This window comes from Bos grunniens, chromosome 5, assembly GCF_055505025.1.
Source record: "Bos grunniens cultivar Pamir isolate PY7600 chromosome 5, Bosgru_T2T1.0, whole genome shotgun sequence".
NCBI lineage: Eukaryota > Metazoa > Chordata > Mammalia > Artiodactyla > Bovidae > Bos > Bos grunniens.
Window position 1 is genome coordinate 28,506,969 of NC_141169.1, and position 16,147 is coordinate 28,523,115.

Below are 16,147 nucleotides of genomic sequence, written 5' to 3' on the forward strand. Positions count from 1 at the left end.
CCAGGGAAGCCCCTACTATGTTCTATTCACTACAGCACCACCGTGGTCAAGCCTGAGCCTTCCCGTCATGGAGGTTACATTTCATTTGGGGGGAAAGGACAGTAAACAAATATGTACAGCATTATTGGGGGCCACTTCATGGGTGTGACACCCACGCAGTTGCCCAGGGCCCTGCAGTTGGTTTAACACACCACTGTCACTAACTTGGAATTCTCAATAATTTTTTTAACAAGGTGCCCACGTGTTCATGCTGCATTGAGCCTGCAAATAACGTAGCCAGTCCTAAACATAGTATGTTAGATGGTCGTTGCCGTGGAGAAAAATGAAACAGGAAAAGGGAATGGGGACGGCAAGGAGGGGAGATGATAAATTTAAATAAGGCTTCATCCATGGGCGATGTTAGTGAAGACTGAATGAAGCGAGGGAGCCAGTCCAGCAGCTGTCTGGCTGAAGACAAGGTGAGTGCAGAGAGGAGATATGGCTGATTTGTGAGGAGAGGCAGGGCGCCAGGGTGGCCAGAGAGGGGCGATAGAGAGAAGGAGGTGAGGCTCAAGAGGCCCGTGGGACAGTCACTCAGGACTTGGCTTTACCGTGAGACAGGAAGATACGGAGACTGGAGACCAGAGCGCTGACATGATCTGACTCGAGGACGTGCCAAGAGCCTCCTCCCGCCGCACTGAGGAAAGCCTGCAGGGCCACAGCAGAAGCGGGGAGCCCACCTGACGCTGAGTGGGGCTCCCCACACTTTTCTGTCTCCCCAGTAGACCTGGTGGGCTGAGGGTTGGGAGGGACGGTAGAGGCCACAGGAGTGAGGCCCATGCGTCTGGTCTGGGCAACCAGGTGGGCAGAGGAGCCATCCCACAAACCGAGACAGGGACCATTACAAGAGAGCAGAGCGGGTAGGGAAAAGAGGGGCCATGGACGCAGGCCGAGTCAGGCCAGGGGCCCACCCACAGATACCCCACCCCACCCACCCTGGAGCTTGTCCATTCCTAGATGCTGCTGCACGAGCTTCAAGGCCTGCCCTTCCCCTCCTCTCCCTGCTCCCAGACCCTTCCCACCCTCAACGAGGGAGCTTCTCCTGCACCCCTCAAACCTCCCCAGTCCTTCTCACAACCGCAGGACGGCAAAGGCTCTAGCAATGGTTAAGCTGCTTTTCACTTAGAAACACGACCCCCAGGCAGGACCACCCAGTCCAGCCGTCAGCCAGGGTCCCCTCTGCAGCCTTCTGTGCACCTCTGGGACCCAGGAGCCCAATCTCTCACCAGGAAGCCCTCCAGCCTATGCTTGGACTGCTCAACCAGCCACCTCAACCTTGGTCCCAGCCTGGTCTTCTCTGAAGCCACATGGTAGACAGCAGCTCCTTCCTCCGTGAGATGGGAGCAGGTGAAGACAGAATGAGCTAACTGATCACCCACCTGGCACTTGGGATGCAGAGGTGAGAAGCAAGCTGGGGTCCCTGCCCTCAGGGGCTATGACAAATTGAAAAGGAAAAGAACAGCGAGTTTCATCGAGCATTTACTGTGTCAGACACTGTGTCTGAACACACTTTATGTGTAATAAAATCATTTTGTTATCCCCAAAGTCCTCAAAACTGGGCTCTGTTCTTATCTCCACCTATGCATTGGCCCAAAGTCCTGCATGCACTACGGTCAACCAGAGTTCATGCTGAGAAGAGCAAGCTGCGGGAGTTAGCAACTCGCTGCCTGTTTTAAGTGTTGGCTAGTGTTTCGCTCCTCAGTTGTGAAAGCGTTCTCTGGTTTCTGTCTTCAGTCATCTCCCCCAAACGGTTCGCACAGGTGGGAAGGGGTACGGTCCTGTGGCGCCATCTAGGGGCAGAAATATGCACTTCAGCGGTTTAAGCATACACACTCCGCCCCACCCCGCCCCCCACCCCACCTCCCACCCTCCTCACCCCCAACCCCCACCCCCGCCGCCTTGTAGGGATTCAGAGGGATGGCACCCCACTCCGGTACTCTTGCCTGGAAAATCCTATGGACGGAGGAGCCTGGTAGGCTGCAATCCATGGGGTCGCTAAGAGTCGGATACGACTGAGCGACTTCACTTTCACTTTTCACTTTCATGCATTGGAGAAGGAAATGGCAACCCACTCCAGTGTTCTTGCCTGGAGAATCCCAGGGACGGGGGAGCCTGGCGGGCTTCCGTCCATGGGGACGCACAGAGTCGGACACGAATGAAGCGACTTAGCAGCAGCAGCAGCCTATTAGAATGTCAAGCGTCAAGCACGAACCACCTCCCACCACGCAGGTGTCACTCAGTACTGCAGTATGACTGCACACCTTCATCTAGTTGCCAACCAGAACACGTCTCCCTGTAGAACTGTGTCCCTAAAATGTTGTTGCTTCTTCTTTATGTGAACACAGGTGACTTTAAGAGTTTTGAAATCTGATGCTCCGCCAGACAGCTTCATACAGTCCCTGAACACTGTTGAATTGTCCCTGCCGCTGGAGTTCGGTAGCCTTGAAACAGACCTTGTTGAGGGATGCACGGAAGGGTGGATCACTCACAATATCGGCAACATTCTTTTCCTTAGGATGGCCATAGGGACGTGGCTGTTCAATTTATTCTCTGTTAAACTTTGTATATAATTTTTATAGATATGAAATATTTTCTTTAAAATATATTACTTCTTTTTGACAAACTTCACCATGTTTGAGACCTACTCTGTCAGCACTCAGGTGTACCCACAAGGAACCACCAACAGCCTGGATACAGGCCCACAGGGAAATCTAGGTTTGAGGCCACACACCAGCCACCCAGAGAATAGAACTAAGCCCCAAGGTCAAGAAGCTGCAGGCAGTTCTGTCCTGAAAACTCTGGCCATTGAATTACCAAAGTTTAATGTGAAAATCTACAATGGATATTTCCCACATCTGGAAAATAGTAAGAGGGCTTCCTGGTGGCTCAGTAGTAAAGAATCCTCCTGCAATGCAGGAGACGCAGGTTTGATTCCTGGGTCGGGAAAAATCTCCTGGAGGATGAAATGGCAACCCGCTCCAGTATTCTTGTCTGGAAAATCCCATTGTCAGAGGAGCCTGGAAGGATACAGTCCACGGGGTCACAAAAGAGCCCACCCTGACTTTGAGACTAAACAGCAACAAAAGCACTTACTACGTGCTCAGCGCTGGGTGGGCACTGGGGATCCAAAAGTGAGGCGTGGCTCCTTCCAGCAGAGAGGGGACTCTGTGGGGAATGAGTCCTGACAGTAAACAACAAGACAAGAAGGAGAGTGGGAGGTGTCACAAGAGGGAAGGAAGGAGACAAAGTGATCGCTTCTATCTTGGAAAAGCCGGGAAAGTGGCCAGGAGGCAGAGGCATATAGCTGGGCCTTTAAGAGCGCTAGAGGTTGACTGCTAGAAGGAAGAGACTCATTCCAGGAGGAGGGAGCAGGGTCAGGAAAAGCACAGAGGCTTGGGGAACAGCAAGAATGAGATGAAATTTTACAAAGGAATCCTGGGGGCTTCCCTGGTGGCTCGGTGGTAAAGAAACCTCCTGTCAATGCAGGAGACGCAAGTTCGATCCCTGAGTCCAAAAGATCCCCTGGAGGAGGAAATGGCAACCCACTCCAGTATTCTTGCCTGGAAAATCCCATGGACAGAGGAGCCTGGCAATCCATAGGGGCTGAAAAACAGTCGGTCATGACTAAGAGAATAAACATAAAGGAATCCTGGATTCTCAGGCTGGACAAGTAGCTTGGTCCACCATGGTGGCAGGCCTGGAGTGGGTTTAGATTTGACTCAGGAGGAGCCAGGGCAGATGTTTGAGCAGATTGCCCCATCAAAGTGGTCGCTGTGTGCTAGGTGCTAGGAACAGGGAGAGCACTGAGGTTGGCCAGTGAGCCAGCCGCATAGGCCTGTGCTGGCAGGGGTGAGGAGAGGGAGAAAGGAGTGCCCCTTGAGTTTGTCTCTGCTGTGAGTCATGTGGCCAACCCTCCCCTTGCCAAAGGAGGTGGGAGTTAATCAGTCCAGAGTGGTGTGTACAGAGCACCCCCTGGGCCCTGAGGGGCCACAAGAGACCCAGGACAAGAAGCCCAATCTCCACCCATAGGAGCTTGTATCTCCACACGCCGGCAGCGGCTCCATGGAAAGCTACCTCGACGAGGTGGAGGTTTTAGGAGCCCACTCCTCCCACCAGAAGAACACCCCCACACATCTCCTGTCTAAGGACTGGTCTCACCCTAAGAGATGCATTGCTCAGATCCAAACTTTAGTCCTTGTAGTGGATTGAATGGTAGCCCCCAAAAGGTATGCCCACATCCCAGAATCTATGAATCTGACCATATTTGGCTAAAGTGTCTTTGCACATACAATTACGTTAAAGATCGTAAAGTTGAGATCATCCTGGATTACCTAGGTGGACCCTAAATTTAACGACAAGTGTCCTGACCAGATACAGAAGAGGAGGCACGGACGCATAGAAAAGGAGAGGGTAACGTGAAGAAGGCAGAAGCAGAGATCGAAGCGATGAAACCAGAAGCCATTGTTATTACTATACCGATGCACAGAGAAGTTAAGGGATTCACTCAGGGTCACACAGCTGCTGCGTGATGGAGCTGAGATCAGTGCCCACGCCCGGAATCGTTGCAGGGGCCGCTGAGGGCTCCCTGCTTTGCCTCTCTCCCAACCCTGCTGTTTCCTTCTTTCTGAGGACGGCCTGGTAACCACCCCTTTTCTGTCCCAGCTGCTGGGAAACTGGCGTCAACACCGACTCTCAGGCACAGCAATAGGACTAGCCTTCCGAACCACCAGTTTTATTTTCTTCCCAATTAAGGGGCCCTAGCGTTCTGTTTCATCACTAATGAGAGCCTGCTTCTTTCTAGAGAGAATGTGGGAGGCAACAAGCACTAAAGACGAAACAGTAAGACCAACACAGAGAACTAAAATGCTGGGCCCACAGGAAAGAGAGATTGTACAAGGCTAACTGAGTGGCCACAGATGCTGTGATTAAGCCTCGGGGCAGCCAGGGCGGAAGGGGAAGTCTGATGTGTTACCGTCTGCAGGAAGCAGGCTCTTTTCTCAGTGGGAACCGTTTTCCTTTATAATGAACTCTAGTGAAAGTTGCTCACATGGTCCTTGGTATTGGGAACACTGAGTGATGTGGTCCACTGACTATGTCCTGAAAAACTGTTTTTGCAGAAAAGGAAAGTATTTTATGCAACTGTTGGTCAGGGTCAAGGGCACCGCACTGAGCCACACTCAGGGAGGGAGCATGCTCCAGGGGAGGGACCAGCGTGTTTCAGGAACAGACTGGCCAGAACTCAGAGACCCAGGCCTGGATGGACAACAGAGCCTTTCAAAGCCGTGCCCTAAACATCCTCCACCAGCTTCGGTTTGTGAAAAACCGTGTTCCCTGAAGCAGGGTCTAGTCTTTTTGTATCTACAACGCTGCTCCTGGCTCAAAGCCCTCAACAGCCGAGTTGGTTGGAAAGCTGGTTAGAAGGATGGCTGGGGCCGGGCCCTGTGCCCCCATGCCCAGTACAGTAGACACTTTCTTTGTTCCGCCCTCATGCCTGCTCTCCTCTTCTGTAGAAGCAGTGGAGCCCTGATCTGTCGCTGGGCACATGGGTGCCCTTGTGCTTCCTGCACCCCAGGCACCCGGCTATTGCCACGTGCCTGAGTACAGCCAACAGGAGGTGAGTGGAGGTCGTGAGTCCGGCCTCCATGTTGGGGGACACCCTCTCTCCACCATGTCCCCTTCCACTGGCTGGAAGCCAGACATGGAAGTCAGGATGGATGGCTCTTGCCAGCAGCTGTGGAGCAACAGGAAAAGCCTGAGACCCAGTTCTGTGTAGCTGCTCCACCAGTCCTGGAATGTTCCTGCCAGACGATATAGGACAGAAAATCACATTTCATCTGTTTAAGTCACTGTTATTTTGAGTCTCTGATGCATAGCGAATGGATAACCCGACTAATATCCCAGGGAACCCAGGAACTCGGGGGAAAAGCCATTGCCTTTTGTCCCTGGGCACCGGGTTCAACCAAGCAGTCTCCCCTGAGGCTAGTTCCCACGCAGAAGGATGGCTGTTCCCACCGCAGCTTTCACACATTACCTCACCCTCACAGCCACTCCGCAAGGGACCACGCAATTGACAGATGGGGAAACTGAGGCTTGGAGACGTGGCCAAATCTGCACAAGGGCTCAGAGGCAGCAGAGACGGAGCCAGTCTCAAATCCAGGTCTGCCTGCTCCTCCTACAAAAATGAGAATTACTCACCACTGACCCCAATGCAGACAAGCTGTTCCCTTGGTGGGAGAGACCCTGTCTGCAGGAAATGTCTTGATAAGTCTGCCAGGAGTCCGAGCCCAGATGCCCCAGGTCAGAGTGACGGGTTGTGACAATCTTCAGGGCTCACAAAGTGCAGTTGAACTTTGTGATTCTATCGAGGCCTGGTTCCCCAACAGCCCACCGAGTGTGGGACATGGAGGGGGTCCCCACAGAAGAAGGGCACTTATGAGGGCAGTGACCCCAGGCTGCAGGCAGCTGCCACACATTTCCAACACCTTCCACATCAGTAGCATAAGCATCTTCTGGTTTATTGTATTCAGAGAATCTGTGGGTCAGGGGGTTGGGACAGGGCATGTGGCGAGGTGGAAGCTGGGGCTCGGATGGATGGCTGGGGCTGGAGTCATCATCACTCCAGCTTCTTTCCTCATGTGTCTGGACCAGATGATTCAAAAGCGGAACCGGGCTGGCCCCCTCAACTGGAGGATCTTCTCAAGCCTCTCCAGGTGGCTGCTTACAGATGACAACTGGGTCCCAAGAGGAAGCATCCAGAGAGAGACGGCAGAAAAGCAGTGTTCCCAGAGATCTAGCTAGTGCTACCTGAACTTTATGACCTAACCTTAAAGATCACAAGGGCTCAGGTGGTGAAGAATCCGTCTGCAATGCAGGAGACCCAGGTTCGATCCCTGGGTCAGGAAGATCCCCTGCAGAAGGGAATGGCTACCCACTCCAGTATTCTTGCCTGGAGAAGTCCATGGACAGAGGAGCAGGCAGGCTACATGGGGCTACAAAGAGTCAGACACAACTGAGCGACTAACACTTTACAGGTCACATGGTATTGTGTCCACCGTGTCTATTGGTGAAGTGGTCTCAAGCCCATCCAGTTTTAAGGAGGGAACGAACGTAAATCCCATTTCAACGGGAAGAGTGTCAAAGAATTGGAGGCCATATCTTTAGCTGTCAAGCCCCATAATACCTGAGGGTATCTCTTCAGTTGACTTATCTCTGATTGCAGAGTGTTTGAATGTCAAAAAACAACTCCCCTTCCAATACAGATGCCCAAATTTCCCTGAAGAGCTTTAGTCTTTGATCTTTCTATTTTTTAAGATTTTTTTTTTGACATGGACCATTCTTAACGTCTTTATTGAATTTGTTACAATATTGTTTCTGTTTTATGTTTTGGATTTTTTGGCCATGAGGCATGTAGAATCTTAGTTCCCTGAATGGGGATCAAACCCACACCCCCTACGTTGGAAGGCAAAATCCCAACCAGTGGGCAGCCAGAGAAGTTCCAGGTCTTTAACCTTGAAGAGACTTTATTCTAAAACAGGCCCCCCTGGCCCCAGCTGCCCTCCAAACTGTGCTGTTGGCCTGACCCTTCTTATACCCTGGTGTCAGCAGGTGAGCCCACCAGATCTTTCCAGAGAGCAGCAGTGGCTGAGAAGCAGAGGGAATGCCTGGACAGTGACAGTGAGTTTTGGTTTCACCAAAACTCCATCCTGACTGGATGCCCAGAAAGAGGAAGGGGAGTAAAGAAGGCGGGCATCTGAGGTCCAGGGGTAAACTTGACAAGGTCACCATTTGGCTGTCCTCTCCCAAGCTTCTGCCTCACCTACACCTGTATCCACTAACCCCTCATCCCCCTGGGCTCAGAGAAACAGGACTCCTGTCCAACCCTGTCCCTCTGAGGGTCCCCCACCTCCTCTCCTCCAATCTAGTGTGTCCCTCTCTCTCTCAGACCCAAAGATCTCTGTTAGGAACAGATTCAGCACTCTGTTTTCCATTCAAACCAGCTTCTTCTGTATACTTACTGTACCAGCAGAATAGGAAACAAGCCAATCTAGGTCTTGAAAAGGAGGAGTGGGATTCAGGGAATTAGGTGCTTATAAAATCCTGGGTGGAGGCAGCAGCTAGCAGGTGGACAAGTAGGGAGCTGGAGGCTTCTGATGGAACTGTTGAGTTCAAGGACACACACATACCATCGCGTCTCCATCCACAGATCAGGAATTGCTGCAGCAACGGGCTCACTGCACTTTCAAATCCTGTACAAGTGCATCTGATTGGCCACACCTGATGCACTCTGTGGGCTTCCCAGGTGGCTCAGTGGTAAAGAATCCAAATGCAATGCAGGAAACACAGGAGATAGGCTTTGATCCCTGGGTTGTCAGAAAGATCCCCTGGAGGAGAAAACAGCAACCCACTCCAGTATTCTTGCCTGGAAAATCCCATGGACAGAGGAGCCTAGCAGGCTACAGTTCATGGGGTCGCTAAGAGTCAGACACGAACGACTAAGCCTGTGTGTGTGTGAGCACGTGGGCGCCCACACACACAGTACACTCTAGCTGCAAGGAAGTCTGAGGAGGGTGATTTCTGGCTTTCTGGCCTCAGCAGTGCAAAGGGCATGTTGAAGGAGGAGGGAGAAGATGTTGAGATTCAGGGCACCAGACCCAGCATTGATGAAAAGGCAGGCGTTTGCTGGAGGCATCCCCTTCTCTCAGGGAACCATCAGAAGGTGGAGTCTCTCATCTCCCCAACACATATCCTCTGGCTTATTTTTCCTGCTATCGCTGTGTCATCTTTGGAGCCATCAGTCACCCTGGGGACTTCCTGGAAGGAGAGGAGGTGACACCAGCTCCCTTTGCCACCATGTTCCTTAAATCTCTCCCAAAGGCACATTTACTCCATATGCAAATTTCTTTTTTGAAGTGTTTGCGTAAAAGGGAATTAACTTCTCTGAGACAAAACCGTTAACTCTCCAACCGACTTGGACTTTCCCTTGTGGATCACTAAGGAATGCACCTAACAACCCGGCCTTTCCAAGGAAGGGACTTCCCCAAAGAGTTCCCCCTCCCACTGCCCCCTCCCTCTCCTTTCATCCCCTTCCTCTTCCTCCCTGTCCTTCCCTCTCCTTAAGGGTATCCACTCCTTCCCTCAGGATCCTCCCTACACACTCACCCCACTACCCCTGTGCCTTCCTTCCTAGGGCCTCAGGTCTGGGTTCTGCAGCCCTGAAAAGCGCCCTCAGCTTCAGTGGGGGCAGGGAGAGGAGGCAATGCAAGGCTGCCCTTGGGGAGGGAGCTGGAGGAGCTGGGGCACCGTCCCACCTGATGGCGACAGCAATCCTCTCATTCCGTTCCTTTTCAGAACCCCCACTAGAGGGAGCTAGACATCTACTAATGCCGTCGCTGGTGGTTCCAGCCCAGAAGAATTGAAGCCGCTCCCTGGGACCAGTTTACACAAATGAAATTCAGAGGAAGAGCACGTCCACGTTTGCCAAGTTTGGGGGCTTAGACGGGGGAGATCAAGCTGAGACAGATGGCCCTCCCTCTCTTCCACCACTGCATGCGTAAAGGGGGCACGGGGGTCGGGGGAAAATGGTAAGGGGAACATGGGACGAGGACACTTGTGCCGGGCTCCTTGGAAAGTGGCTTCCTCGCCCTTCTAGGAAAGCCTCCCAAACCATCCTCTCTCTCGCATGACCTGGATGTGGAAGCCACAGCCCAGGAGGCTGTTGTGCCCTCTTAGGCCACCCCGGGGTGCCAGCCTCAGGTGGATGCTGCACCACGTCTGCCTGGAGAGAGACTGACTCCCCAGGTCTTGACAAGCTAAACCTGCATCAAACCAGCCCTGGGGCACATCCTTCCTCCACACTGACCAGTTGGTTGAGCTGATAATCCCTCTTTATTGCTTATCCCAGTGAGAGTAAGGTGTGTCCTTGCAAGCAAAGCCTCCTGTTAACTCCAGGTGCTTCTCAGGATGGTGTTCCCCCGTCTCTTCTGATCCCACCCCTAATCACCACTCCTGAGCTAGACACGGCAGTGCTGACAGGAAGGAAGCACAGCCGGACTCACAAAGAGACAGACAAACGGTGATGCAGGCAGGTGTGGGGCCCTGGGGTGGGCGATACAAACAGGAGTGGGGTTTGTGCTGAACCCGGGTTTACGCATGTAAACAAGGGGCTCTAGGCTGCAGGACCAAAGGTGGCCAGGCATGAAGGCTGGGGTGTCCACACAGTGTGGCTCCACAGGAAGGGAGAAGATTGAGAGTCAGGGAGCACCAGTTAAGTGGCTATGGAAGTGGTCCAGGTGAGAGAGGGTAAGCACCCAAAGACAGTGGCAAGGAAATGGAGAGGAGGGTACAGATGCTAGAGATGGATGTTAAGAGGCTTCCCAGGGTGACCTGGGTGATGGGAGGCTTACTGTATCATCAGTGAGCTCAGGGACCCAGGAAGAAGAGGCATGGAGGAGATGACAAGGTCAACTTTGGACGATGGGAAACTGAGATGCCTTGGGACATCCAGGCATACGGACATGTGGTAGGCAGTTCTGTATGTGGCTGCAGCGCTCAGGAAAGAATTAGCGCTGGGGACAGAGATTTGTCAGTCACCACTGGTCACTGACTGGTAGCCCACAGGCCAGCCTAGACCACAGGTGGAAGTGGGACTGATTCACACCACTTCTTTAATGGAACCTCCATTTTAAAATCAGTAGAATTTATAGAAAAAGCTGGATTTCAGACTTCCCTGGCAGTCCAGCAGTTAAGACTCCACACTTCCACTGCAGGGGGCATGGGTTTGCTCACAGGTCAGGAAAGATGCCACATGGCACAGCCAAAAAATACCCCCAAAATCTGGATTTCCATCTCCTCTTAAACAATCAGAAGATCTGACACCATCAGGCCTGAATTCCTCATGCAACAATCATCTCAGGTCACTTGGAGGGGCACCCTAGTTTTCCTGCCTAGCCCTCTTGGTATTATATTTGATCCCTCAATAGTATATTTGGTAGTTACAATAGATTGTTTCAAAAGAAACTCACAACAATCCTGCGATCCCACAGGCTCCTTTACAACCTGACTTTGCCACACCTTTCATTCAGAATCTCTTCATTTCCATTATTTTAGCCCAGCCACAGAGCCAACATGACAACCGCCAGACATAACCACAGCAGCCAGAGTTACAACTCAGAAATTTATGTTCAGAACGTATAACATGGTGAAAAGATGTAGCCAGGTAAGCTCAGATTCATCCCACGAAACATTACCAATCTCTCAACCAGGGCAGCCAACTTCCCCCATGGAGCCTGCCCATCAGGCCTTCAAGCTCCTGAGCCTTGCCCTCCACCCCTGCATCCCCAATCCTCAGACAACAGCCCAGGCCGCTGACCCCAGTCTCTGAGTCAATCTGTTTTAGGCAACAAGGTAGCTGACCAGCAGGACAGAATGATCAAACCAAAGCAGACAAAGCAGCTCTTCAAGGAATGGTCTTCCTTCATGACAATCATGTTGAAGGGAAACCAGCCAAGATCTATCATGTCACAAGAACCACAAAGCATGGTGAATTTTGGGTAAAATAGCTGCGGCAAATTGAAATTCCAACATCACATTTTCATCCTGTACAAAATTCTTGTACATATTTGGCCATTGCTCCATGCAGAGATTTGTTTCACATAAGTAGTAGTTCCGAAATGTTTTTTAAAACTCTCTTTGGAAAAAAAAAATGTGAATTTAAATTTAGTAATGTGGCATTACAGTCCTTGGAAATAAAATTAATTTTATACTGTTGTTCTGACAAAGTAAGAGAAATGCACGATCCAAAGTGGCATGATCTACGGTTTTTTCCAAAGTTTTTCCTTTCTTCCAAAAGGAAGGTTTTCAGTGTTTCCCTGGAGCTTTGTTGGCTGGAATGGTGATCTCATGGGAGGCTTCTTCAAAAAAAAAAAAAAAAAAGAGGAGGAGGGGGAAAAATCAATTCTTTGGTCAAATCTGCTGGGAAGTGCTCTGTGCTTCTCTTACATTCATCATAATATTGGCATAGCAATGCCTCTTACGAGAACTGCAATAAAGAACTCTCTTTAATTTGCCTAACACAATAATCCCCAAATTTATTAGACCACAGAACCCTGTTTTCAAGCAACACCAATTAAAGTCCCTTGCAGCTGGAAAACCATGGCACCCACTTTAAGACACACCGCCTTAGCCACTGGGGGGAAGGGAACTGGGGCATCAGTCCCCAGTTCCCACCAAATGGTTTTGAAATATTCATAATTTCTCTCGAATGACAAAAGGATAAACTATTGTTTCTACTTTTAATTCATTTCTCCTACAATTCTTGTAACATTTGGTGCTTGATCAAGACATTTTAAACGAAAAGATACTTTCAGATTTGGGACCTGACTGGCAGCATGATGTTCCTATTCATTGCCACCTGTGCCTTTGAAATGGTGGGTTCTGCTCCCGCTGTATCCACAGCCTCTGGACCGAGCTTCCAGGTACTGGAACATGCTGCTCCCATCTTCAACCAGTCACACAGCCCTGCCTTCTCCAGCCTGCTTGCACACAGGGGAAGAAACGCTCTTCTCTCTCTCTCTCTTTTTTTTTTTTTTGCAAACCCACAAACAGTGAAGTCTAAAGAACAAACAGCATTGAAAGCATTTTGGAGTTATTGGATTTCCTCACAAAACCTCACTGCTGCTAAATCCAAAAGATGAACATGACAATAGCTGAAAGTCTGCCCACTATCCCCCTTAAACTTTGCTGTCATTTCTCTAAAGCTCCTGTACGTGCCAGAAGCACATCACAGGATCCAGCTCCCAGGTGCCTCAGCTGAGTTCTAGCACATTGCTGGGAACTAACACATCTTCCACTTGAGAAAACTAAGGGGCCAGGATCCATTTATAGTTTTTCCCTCCTCCCCACCCCGTGATCAAAGAAAAAATTTAAGGGACGATGCCTTTCGTTCAAACTCTATTTCCTCGTAGCCTTCTGTGTGCAGTGAACGAAACAGCAAAAATCCCTATGCTACTGGAGCTGACATTTGAGCAGATGGCTCGGGCAGAGAACTTTCCGGCGGAGAGGGTGGCTCTTGTCATGAAAGCCAGTCCAGGAAGGAGGTAAATCTACCTTTAGCTAGGTTGTTGCTTGGCAAGGAAGAGGTTCAAAGCCATGAAAATAGAAGGGTTCACATGGGCTGTTAACTGTGGGTGAAGAGCCTCTGTCTTAGGGTTGAGGGGTCCAGGTTGCTGAGGAGAAAGACGCTAGCACAGCCTTGGGGTCTCCCCCGCCCCCTGTGGAGGCTACAGAGGCCCGGGCTGCAAACACCTCCATGACAGCGCCCTGGAGCCGGAGGAGCAGATCTGCAGAAGACGAGGTGATTGGAGAAGAACACAGAGGGCGCACAGTGAGGCGAGAACATCAGGGACCCTCATGCGGTAGCGTTGAGGGAGTTACGTTACCCCCTCAGCTTGGAACCCTAATGGCATGCTTTGCTAAAAGATATCTTCAAGGGCTTCCCTGGTGGCTCAGTGGTAAAGAATCCACCTGCCAATGCAGGAGACATGGGTTCGATCCCTGATCAGGGAAGATCCCACATGCCACGAAGCAACTAAACACGTGCCCCGCAACTACTGAGCCTGCGCTCTAGAGCCGGGGAGCCACAGCTACTGAAGCCTGCTTGCCCTTGAGCCCACGCTCTGCAACAAAAGAAGCCACCACAAGGAGAAGCCCGTGCCCCACAGCTAGAGAGTAGCCCCCGCTTGCCGCAACTAGAGAAAAGCCCACGCAGCAACAAATACACAGCACAGCCGTAAATAAATAAAATTATAAAAAATAGAGGTATCTTCGGCCTCCAGCAAAGTTCAGTGTGATCTGGGCCAGGGGAGGGTGGCAGCCAGGGACACGGACAGTATTCCAGAAGAGGCTGTGTGACTTGCTGGCCATCTCGGATGAGAAGAGCATCAGTCAACAGATGCTTGGGCCCGAGAGCTCAGGAGCCCAGTCCCCCAGGCATCCCCGTCTCCCTGAACACCGCTGGGGGGACTCTCCTTCCTTCAACCCTGCACCATCATTTTCCGGCTGCTCTCTGGTTGAGTAGGGCATGTTCTTTGGGGATTTCCTGAGAAAGCGTCCCAGGTCTCTGTGGAAGGCCTGGCCAGCCTGTCACTCACCCCCACCTCGTCTAGCCCTGACCTCGGTCCTCACCACGGCCCTGCTCCCTGGGCCTCCCCGCTGTCTGTTCCTCAACCACTCGGGGCCGGGGGTGGGGGGCTCCTTCCTCAGGCTGCCAGCTCCTGCTACTCTGCCGCCCAGAGGCCTTTCCCCACTTAGCTCTATCGCTCTTTCTCACTCCAGTCTTCTTCGTTCAAACATCACCTTCCCCATGACCTCACTGATTATTTCCACCCTGCCCCCACCCTCTCCGTGCACCCTCCCTGCTTCGTTATTACCACTTGTTATAAACCCTATCCCCCCAAAAAAGAGATGTGCTGAAGTCCTAAGCCACAGTACCTGGATTGTGACCCAATTTACACTGCAGAGGTAATTTGTCAAATTAAAGTGAGACCACACTGGACTAGGGAGGGCCCCTATTCCAATGTGACTGGTGTCTTTCTAAGAAGAAGGACACTTGGAGCCAAGGCAAGCGGCACAAGACACTGAAGACAGAAGTTGGGGTTATGTGGGTACCAGCCAAGAAATACCAAAGGGTGCCAGAAAGCCACGTGAGCTCGGGAGAGTCAAGGGAAGGTTCCTGGAAAATCATGGAGGGAGTAGGGCCCTCCAACACCTCAGTTTTGGATGCCTGGCCTGTAGACCTGAGCAACTTGGTTATGGAAGCTCTAGGAACCAATACACATCCGGGATTCTATTTTATGTCTATTTGATATTACATGTAGTGTTCATCATCTGCCTCGCTTCACAAGAAGGCCAGCAGCAAGGAGCAGGGACTTTTGTCTGCTGTGCTCACTGCCACGTGCTCAGGGTCTAGAGCAGTGCCTGGCATGGGGTAAGTCCTTAGAGCAGCAGCCCCCTACCTTTTTGACACCAAGGATGGGTTTCATGAAAGACAATTTTTCCACAAGCTAGGTGGGGAGGGCGCTGGCTTCAGGATGACTCTCATAAGGAACACGCAACCTAGATCTCTCGCAGGCGCAATTCGCAGTAGGATTCGAGCTCCCATGAGAAACCAATGTTGCTGCTGATCTGACAGGAGGCAGGACTCAGGCAGTAATGCTAGCAGTGGGGAACGGCTGTACATACAGATGAGGCTTCCCTCACTCACCTGCCACTCACCTCCTACTGTGTGATCCAGTTCCTAACAGGCCACGGGACTGGTCACCAGTCCACAGCCCAGGGGTTGGGGATCACTGCTTTATGACCTTAGTGGAATGAACGAGTTAATGGCTGAATGAAACCTTTGGTTTCTGTACCCACTGAAGACTGGGTGGGTGGCTGCCTCTCCCTCTCCACCCCTGGGTACCTTCTGTGAAGCATGGATGAGCCTCCAACACACTTCCCTTTAATGAAACTCCAGTCACCTGCCATGCACCCTACCCGAGCAACCTGAGCCCACCCTGGAACTTTGTATCACCTGGAATTGCCCCATCTGGGTCAGCATCGGGGCTAGACCCAGGGTCTGGCTGTCTCGGGTGCAGACGACTCCCAGAGAAGCTACTGTAATCTGAGAAGTGAGAACGAATGAGTCAAGAAGGAGCCCAGGCCTGGGGCAGGGGAGCAGCCTCCTTCACCTGCAGGTCAAAGGGCCAAGCGGGTGGAATAGAACAGGAGCAGGCAGGGAATCGGAGCTGGAGGGGGTCGGGGCCAACGGCTAAGACAGAGGCGGAGAGAATGTCAGGTGGGCAGGGCTCACGCTGCTGGGTGAGGCTGAGGTGCCTGTGTGGGTGCACAGGTGGGTAGGCAGTTTCGAGGGCCGGATGGGCCAGGGAGAAGCCCCATCCTCTCCTCCCACGGCCTCTCTGTAGAACTCAACCTTTCATTCATTCGACACGTATTGACTGAGCACCTACTATGTGCCGAGCACCACAACTGCACTGCAAAGGCAGCAGGGAATGAATAGTCAGGCTTTTTCTTGCAGCGCTTACCTGACAAGGGGACACGGGACGTGTAACTG

General features: G+C 51.7%; 1 long non-coding RNA gene across 1 annotated transcript; it reads right to left on the minus strand.

The window, feature by feature from the left end:
• Positions 1–1,505: 1,505 nt before the first annotated feature.
• On the minus strand, positions 1,506–2,190 carry LOC147371563 (uncharacterized). Its single transcript, XR_015163633.1, has 2 exons — positions 1,983–2,190; positions 1,506–1,829 (listed from the first exon to the last, which is right to left on the minus strand). It is a non-coding gene; the product is annotated as an uncharacterized LOC147371563 (long non-coding RNA).
• Positions 2,191–16,147: the final 13,957 nt, after the last annotated feature.